The sequence below is a fragment of the Pongo pygmaeus genome, chromosome 15 (genome assembly GCF_028885625.2).
Source record: "Pongo pygmaeus isolate AG05252 chromosome 15, NHGRI_mPonPyg2-v2.0_pri, whole genome shotgun sequence".
In the NCBI taxonomy this organism is placed as follows: domain Eukaryota; kingdom Metazoa; phylum Chordata; class Mammalia; order Primates; family Hominidae; genus Pongo; species Pongo pygmaeus.
Genome location: NC_072388.2, coordinates 21,832,947 through 21,842,020, shown reverse-complemented (window position 1 = coordinate 21,842,020; position 9,074 = coordinate 21,832,947). Strand labels below are relative to the sequence as shown.

The 9,074-nt window shown below is 44.6% G+C and overlaps 1 long non-coding RNA gene across 1 annotated transcript; it reads right to left on the bottom strand.

Annotated features, from left to right (window-relative positions):
• Positions 1 to 273: 273 nt before the first annotated feature.
• Positions 274 to 9,074, bottom strand: LOC129012834 (uncharacterized). Its single transcript, XR_008493724.2, has 5 exons — positions 8,861 to 9,074; positions 7,196 to 7,289; positions 5,913 to 6,016; positions 2,378 to 5,262; positions 274 to 1,457 (listed from the first exon to the last, which is right to left on the bottom strand). It is a non-coding gene; the product is annotated as an uncharacterized LOC129012834 (long non-coding RNA).

Genomic DNA, 9,074 nt, shown 5'->3' with positions numbered 1-9,074 from the left:
AGAGCTTGCTTTTGTGAGTGATTCCATGGTAAGGGCACAAAAGAGTACTGGCACTATGGCAGGCGGGAGCTGCGTGGGCAGGATTAAGAACACAGAACAATAAGATTTATCTTCTGGCCCAGACTCATGGCAAAAAGAGTGATGGGACTATTATCACCATGACCTCTGGGAGACACAGGGGCAGACTTCACTCTGTACTTGTGCCCTGTGACCAAGTGTCCCATGAGCTGCCCAAGGTTAGAGATAACCAGGTTCATGCACATTTGTGTCTTTCCACAACGTCAGACTTTTACTGAAGCTGTCTCAAACATAAAAGACATGAGCTACATGGAGTTCAGCGAGAAGGCAGTTCTCCTTAGTACTTCTCATTCACTCAGTTGTCAGAGCCATGGGCACATATGCCCAAGCCTGTGGACAGGAAATCAGTCATTATTGCAAAGCATACATAATAGTATACTTGATCAATATGTAAATGTTATAAATTAAATATTCCACAACAAACAAAGTAACATTTATCATCAAGAGAGAAGGGATAGTAAAAACATTAATGAACCAGCCCAGGTGACCAACGTAGACAAAAATAATCTTCTGGTCTGTCCTGTGATGGCTGTTGGTCTTGCAAGGAAGAGTCTTTGATATTGGCAGAGCTTTGGGTGGAAGATGCCAGATGCATATCACAAGTGACAGCAAGACGGTGTCTGTTAAGGAGGACTTTCAAGCTGCTGAAGTCCTGCTCTTTTAATGGCCACCCCAGAGTCCTCTGGTGAGACCTGATAGTGGAAGAGTGTGCTTGGTTATGTCCTTATCTGGTTGGATGTAGTCTTTATTGATTAGGCAAAATATCTGTTCTCTTTTGGCAAGAGGCCTTTTGAAATGTAAGATGGAGTCTTTTTCTGAGATACAGTTGCTTATGTCATGGGAGCTCTATACAAAGTGCCACACTTAAGACCACAGACGGATTCTCTCCCATGGAATACAACTCTGTGGAGCACGAGTCCATGAAGCATAGTTTATATTGACAGCTGAGAGGACGTGCAGGATGACATCAATAGGTGTGGTGGCTAGCTCCAAGATGGTCCTAGTGGTCCCTGTCTCTTGGTATTCACACCCTTGTTCTCCCCAACATTGTACCATGATTAATCTGTGCAACCAATAGCATATGGCAAGTATGATGACATGTCGCTTCCAAGGCTAAGGCATGGCTTCTTTCTTGCTCTCTTGAAGTTGCTCTGTCTTGGGCAGCCTTATGGAGAAGCCTACTTGGTGAGAAACTGAGGTCTCCTGATAACAGCCAGAGAGAAACTGAGGCACAGTCACATGAGTGACCCCTCTTGGAAGTAGCTCCTCCAGCCCATCAAGACTTCAGGTGACTGCAGCCCTGGCCATCTTCCTGACTGCAACCTCACAGGAGACCCTGAGCGCGAACCACCCAGCTAAACCAGTCCTGGATTCCTGACCTTCAGAAATTGTATGAGATAATAAACATTATCTTAAGCCATTGTAGCAATAGACAACTAATAAAACAACATTATTCTAGCACAATTTTAAACAAATGGAATTAAATGTAATAAATCCTGTATAAATATTGATAAAACTCTAAATGTGTGAAATGAAAGTAAATGTTTAATAATACTAAGATATATTCAATAGCATGGTGGAGAAAATGTATTATGCAAGAGATATATTGGGAGAATTTATGAGATTTCTTTGGGGAAAACTGATAATTTCTCACTCCCTCACCTCTGGGAAGAGAATAAGAAGCTACTTTCCAACATAAACCTATTGAGAGGGAGCTTCCAGGGCACATTGAGAGAGCTTGGTGTGTGTTCTCTGCAGCTGGGGAGGGGAGATCTTAGATTCCTGCCTAACTCAGGCCTGAGAAAGCTGAAGTTGCTTGTGGCCAAAAGACAGATGACCTGCATTTCCAGGATTTGTTGGAGGGTTGAAGGTTTTCCGTAGAACGAATATTTGCCACTCAGCATAGGGAAAGCCAGGCTGGAGCTCTTTTAAGTTCTTCCCAAGAAGATCACATGAAGAGTAAAATTTGTTGGTGTATTGTGGACCACCAGATCAGGGCTGGTGGCGGAGTTGGGGGTGGTGGCAGCTGGAGAAACAGAATCCATTGCCCACATCACAGATTGTGTTGGGCTCTGCCGAACCCAAGGGTTACAAGAGTCTGTTTTAGACATTGGCCAGGTCAAAGAGCAAGCCAAGTAAGTACCGTCCTGTCCTCTGACTATCTCTCTTCAACCCTGGTGGGAGAGGAGTTGAATGAAGAAGGAGCAGAAGCCACTGCAACCTTCTTCCTAGATCACAGACTCTCTCACTGCTGGCCCTGGCTGGGGAGCAGCAGGGGGAGCAGAGGAAGGAGTCTTACCTATGGATGAAGTGTGAAGTATTGATTATTATCTTGGCTAGACATCTCTTCTAAGTTTTTTATTACGAGAGTTGTTGAACATAAAGGAAGGTGTCCATCACCTAGATGTAATGATTGTTACTGTTTTGCATATTTGCTTCATCTTGTTTTTGCTGAAGTGTTGGGGTAGATTGAAGACGTGGTGTTTCACATTTCTGGATGCTTCAGACTGCCTCTTCATAGAATAAGGATGTTTTCCTGCATGTCACAGCAATGTTGTGGGATTAATGATGATTCCTGGGCATCTCCTGGTACCTGTACATATGTGGGTTTCCTAACTGTCTCTAAGGTATGTTTTCATATATAATTGGCTTGTTCATGCCCAGAAAGAAAAACTGGATACTTAACATCTAAACTGAGGCTGTTAATTTATGACAAAATGAGTCAGAACTGTGCCCAAAGAAAAACCATAAGAATTTCATTCAGGAGTGGAGGAATTTTATCCCTGCTGAAAAAAGCTGAAAGACAGGACAGAAAACAAGAGGAGAATATGTTCTCATAATTTCAAAAACAAGAAAAGTTTATGTCTTGTAAGGTGACAGGCACTGCTGGAAAGATGCTGTAATAAGTTTATTCATGTCTTTGAAACCCAGATGTTTAAAAACTGCATGGGAATCTTATACATTGCTGATGTGCATGCAAATTGGTGCAAATTCTATGCAGGGTGCTGCGGCTGAATCTATCAACATTTTTAAAGCATACATTCTTTGATACAACAATCCGTTCCTATAAATAAATTCCTACGGAATTTATTCTGTATGTATCCTTACCAGTGAAATGGCAGTAAAAGGATTTGCCTTGCAGCATTGTTTGTAATAGCAGAAAATTGGAAACTATCTTAAAAGGCCATCAGTGAGGGACTAGTTGAATATATGGTTGTATATATTATTATTTTTGTGATATATTATGAGTGTGTGTGTGTGTGTGTGTGTGTGGTGTCTTAGCTCAGGCTGCCATAACAAAATACCATGAACTGGGTGGGTTAAAGAGAAGACATTTCTTTCTCCCAGTTCTGGAGACTGGGAAGTTCAAGATCAAGGTTCCTGCTGCTGGGTTTTCTGATGAGTTCCTGGCTTGCAGACTGCCATCTTCTGGCTGTGTCCTCACATGACAGATAGAGAGCTCTGGTGTCTTCTCTTAATAAGCCTTATTCTAGGCATCACCCTTATGGCCTCATTTAACTTTAATGACTTCTTCACTCTACATACAGTTACATTGGGTGTTAGGACTTCAACATATAATTGGGGTAGGGGTCACAATTCAGTCTCTTGCATGTGGCATGGTATTGCACGACAGAAATGCAATAGAATAAGCTAGCAGAAGGAATGATGCTGTATGTACAGACAGACTGTGAAGTGGAAAACAGCAAAGAACAGGATGAGGAGCTGAGTGCATGAGCTGAGTGCCCACATTTGCCCTCCTTATCCACTCTCGGCCCTTCCCCACCTGTTCCCTGCCCCAGATGACCTCTTTAAACTGCATCAATAGACTCTTGTTCTCTGGCTTAGCTTGAGTGCAGCCCATGAGGTGCTGCAGCAAAAGGTCAGAGGGAGGAGAGGAAGGACAGGTGATTATGCCCCCCTACACCTCCCTGGAATGCTCCTCAACTGGCAGTGTTGCTCACACTATGTCACTGTGCCCTCTCGCTCAACTGTTGCTGGCTTTGTGCTTTTCCTACACCTTGGTAAACAGTCCATTTATTAAACTCTACTCAAATGACTCACTTTGTGTGTGCCATCTGTTTTCTGTCAGGACTCTGGTTGATACAGTATGTTAACATTTGTGTTTTTTTAAAAAAAAACTGGTTAGTATGTTTGGAGCGTTAGGTACATGCACTGATTTATGCTTAGAATATCTCTGGAAACTGCAGAAGAAACTAGTAACAGTGGTTGCCTTGAGGGAAGGAAAATGGGTGGATGGGAATAGGGGGAGAAGAAGGAATATTTATGTTTCCTGCACCCCTTTTATTCCTTTTAAATTTTGTACTCTACGTAGATATTACTTATTCAAAAATAAGTCTTAATTTAATTATTTAAAAAATAAAAAACAAAAACTGCAGAGAGACTTGGTGCCAGAAATCTTCACAGGCAGCCGTCCCTGTGGCACCGAGGTACCTCCCTCCCTAAGGGCAGCTGCCTTTCCTGGCAGATACTCCAAGCTACCAACTAAACAAAAATACAAACAAAAGCATAGTTAACAGGCTTCTTCCACTCTGCACTATGTAGATGAGAGGTGCAATGTTCTGAAAAACTTTGATGCATTAACTCAGACCATTTGCTGATACTCATTGGCAGGCAACAGGTTCCTACTAAAGGCAGTAATTCATAACCACCATCGGCATGTGTGCTCACCACACTTTTGTCCCTCCCTTGGTGGAAGTCAGAGCCACAGTGACCAGGATAGAGCCTGCTGGGGATTTTCACTTAGGCCCACCCTCTAGTCCCTCTCTGACATCTTTGCCACACTAGAGACTCAAAACCATCTATGGCCTAGTTGAGCAACAGCAATACATCAGGGGGTCAGGCTTGGAGACCACACAGGAAGGCCTTATCCACCTCCTTTGGGCTTGGGTCTTTCTCCTGCTCCTTAGCCATGGCCGACCCATTATTTAGCAACATCTCTATTTTTATCATGCTTATTATACTGCAGTGTTCTTCATTTTCATCTCATTATTGTTGGCGGGGTCATCCAGCGGCTTTGTCACCCAGGAGACTGGGAGGGAGGCTGCACACTCAGCTCTCTTCCCCAGGCTTGGCTAATCCGTCATCTGACAATACATTGTCAGGTGTCTGTCTTCTGGTTGTAGGGTGGCCACCGGAGCCTGTCAGTCCTTCCAGCTCTTCTTCCTGTCAGAGATGTCTAGTTTAATCACAGTTCCCTGCATCGATCCTTCCCTGCTTAGACAGAAAACATATCTATACTTTATAGACAGATATATAATTGATAGAGAAAACAGTACATGCATGCAAATCTTTGTATGACTATTTCGGGGGAGTAGTGTCTCGAGGTAACTGACTGCAGTATTGGAAGCATATAAGATAGAATCACTCCTGCCCTAAAGAACACATGTTGCTGCTACTTCCCCAGCTAACATGACACGAGGGCTGTGGATAGAAGTCCCTAGGACATTTTTGCAAAAAGGCTACCATAATTTTGCCCCAGTTCTGCGGCATTGCAAAACTGGTTAGGATCTCAAGGAGGTGACCACAGGAAACGAGTGGACAAGGCACTGCTGTGAGGGGAACTGATGCCCATTGTCTCCACCTGAGGGTCCTGCCTATCTCTCCTCACATTCTGCTCTCCAGCCCCATAGCGGAGATATAGGGCTCTAAGCCCCAAGCCCTCCCACCCTGTGCCATTTCTCATGTGGTGTCTCTGCTGGAACTGCTTCTTCTCATCCTGTGAAACCCAGATCTCCACTGCTTCCTCTTTGGTGAACACTTCCTGGATCCCTACCCTACACCCATCAATACTCCTCCAGGAAATTGAAACCTACTTTCCTCTGTGGTCCCATAGCACTTTGCTCCTGGGATTGTTGCAGTTGGTTGTCCACTGTGTGACTCTCCCATTGCTTGCACATCATCAGATTTTGCTGGGTACCTAATGCACAGAACATAGCTTAACTAAATAGTACTACATCCAGAATGCTAATTAGAGATACTTATGTAAAGCACTGTCTTAGTCAGTTTGGGCTGTTATAACAATTGGGTGGTTTAAACAACAAACATTTATTTCTCACACTCTAGAGGCTGGCAGTCTTGGGTTCTTGGTGAGATCCCTCTTCCTGGTGAACAGACAGTTGCCTCCTTGTGTCTTCACAAGGTAGAGAGAGCTGTGGTCCCTTCATCTCCTTGTAAGGGTTACCCATCATGCGTGCTCCACCCTCATGAACTCATCTAAACCTATTTACCTTCCAAAGACACCCCACCTCCAACTACCATCCCACTGGTGATTAGGACATCAATATATGAATTTTGGAGGGACATAAATAGTTCAGAGCAAGCATCTAACAATTGAGGGTTTGCTTTTGTGCCAGACACTGTGCTGAGAACTTCACAGGCACTATCTCGCTTAACCCCCACCACAAGCTACAGTGTGTCTCCCTCCGGCAGCTAGAAGACCAGGACTAGAAGAGGGTAAGTAACTCAGTCAAGGCCACATGGCTAGAAATTGATAGCAATTAGATTTACATCCAAGTCTGACTCCACAGCATTTATTTCTTAAACTTTTTAAATTCAAAAATAATACCTGCATATGGTAAGGAATAAAAAGGACCTAACTCCCTTGAAAGAAAAAAGTAAGTGTCCCTGCTACCTAGATCATCAACACATCTCCCAAAAGCAATCACTGTTGTCAACTCCCTTTTTCTTTCTAAAATTAGTCTATACATATACTCTTCTGTTTGCTTTCACAGAGTAGCATATGCTAGATATTCTTCTACACCTTGCTTTGTTTTCACTTTACTTATATCTTGGAGATTGTTTCATTATCAATGACTACAGACCTAGCCTCATTCTTTTTAACAAATGCAGAGTATTCTACACATGGATATGCTATAACTTATTTAATCAACCCCTGTCGATGAGCATTCAGTGGTTTCCTGTCTTTTGCTATTATATTGGGGCTCTAAAGTGTATCTTTGTCCATAAGTCTTGGCACAAGCTCCATTGTATTTAAATCTTTGTTCCTTCTGGAACTTTTGGTATAATAAATGAGGTTCAGAATCAGGAAACCATGTGCTCTTGACCACTTATACACTACAATGGCCAAATATCTTACCTGGTGCATAGCAGGTGCTTGTAAATGGTTACCGGTAACAATGGCAATAGTGATACTCACAGCAGCATCCACGGCAGCACATCCTCAGGGAACGCTGTTGGATATATGAAGAGACCATTAGTCCACAGCATTAGGGAGGGCTACCTGCAAGTCTTCTAACCCTCAGTAAGACTAGGCCCTACTAGCCCACTTACCCATCAGAATGAATGAGTTTGCGGAACTTTCCTGAGAGTAATTTTTGACATGGGGAGGGAAGAAAGACATCACAAGAATACAGTGATGGGATGCAGCCAAAGGGTGCTGACCCAGGATGGAGGAGCTTCTGAAGACACACTCTTGGTGATTTGTTTAAGGAACTCCTAGTGAACAGTTCAGAAGAACTGCTGTCTGCACAATATTCAGTGGATGCAGACTAACAGGGATGGCCAAGCACCAGAGAGAATGGAGGCAGGTACTTGTTTTAGGAGAGGTGATGGACAAGGAGACAAAGCCAGCAGGGGCCAGACCAGACGTCTGAACACAGAACAGACCCTTCGGTTGCATGACAACACACAGGGCTTATGGCAAGCAGTAAGAGGCTCCATTTTGGGATTGGGTGATGAGACACCTTCACTCCCCAGAGAATTGGTGCACACAATGCAAAGCAGATGCTGCTCTTCAGCCGCGGAGTTGATGGGCACAAATAAATCCCCTGCTGGGTGGAGGTTGGGGCATCACAGAGAATAAATGATCAGTAGGGTGTGTCCCCATGCTCGGTATGAAGACTTGGTATTAAGACATCATAATAACAGCTAATATCAATCATAATCCAGGCCCAGATGTTAATTCATTTCCTTCTCTCAACACCCCTACAAGTGTACTCCCACTTTACACATGAAAAAACTGGATCACAAAGAAGTTGACCCTCTAGAATTGGAGTCATATAACTTGTGTCTATTATCAAAATTTGGATATCAGTTTGGATCTGAGGGATGCACTTACAGATGGCTGGCTGTCCCCTAAGATGTGGTCTTCACAAGGAGAGCCCCCAGCATGGTGATCAGGCTTTAGGTCACATCTGTGCCTTTTTTAAGCTACTTAACCCCACTCTGGGGACTGGCAGATGCCAGTGCTGCTCTGTTCCTTCCTGGTCCTCCTGGATGAAGACTACAGTGAAGGCACAAGCTGTTTCTCCAAATAATGCAACCACAGAATAGTGAGAGTAAGAGCACTGGACAGGGAGTCAGGAAGCCCAGGTCAGCAGATGGATGAGAGAGCCCAGGAGGAAGGAAGGAGATGGGCAATCCTCCTGACCCAGCTCTGCAGGAAACCAGCTATGGGCTGAACACAGAGGTCCCCAGATCCACCCGTGTCAGGCAGGCTCCAGTAGGAGTCAGCAAACACGGGGGTCAGAAAGGGAGGGTGTGGCAGGCCTCGGGACTCACACCACAAAGTCTACTGATTAGATGAGCCAGGACGTGCCATCACAGGGATCAGGGCTTGCTTCTGCTTCAACTTGTCAGCAAGCTCTTGCCTCCACCATCCTGGGAGAGGTGGGCTAACTCCTGTGAAAGGCACTTGGGTCATCTTTCAGGGGGATGCTGCTTCCTCCTCCCTCTCCCACCCCCTACCCAGGGCTAGATGGATTTGCTGTGCTCTGTTTTTGCCATGTATCCAGATACCTACCAGCTGGACTGGCCAGGGACAACCAAAACATGAAGTCAGAAAAGAGCAAAGCCAATTTTCTTCAGCAGCCCAAGACCTTGACCTCACCAGCCCTGGGCCCCACCCCTCACACCCATCTCTAGCTCACTGCTCAGACAGAGGAAGGGAGTCCCCCTTCATCTGCTGCACTTGTGAGAACTACAATGTCTTCTGGTCCCTGTCCTGGCTCTCATCT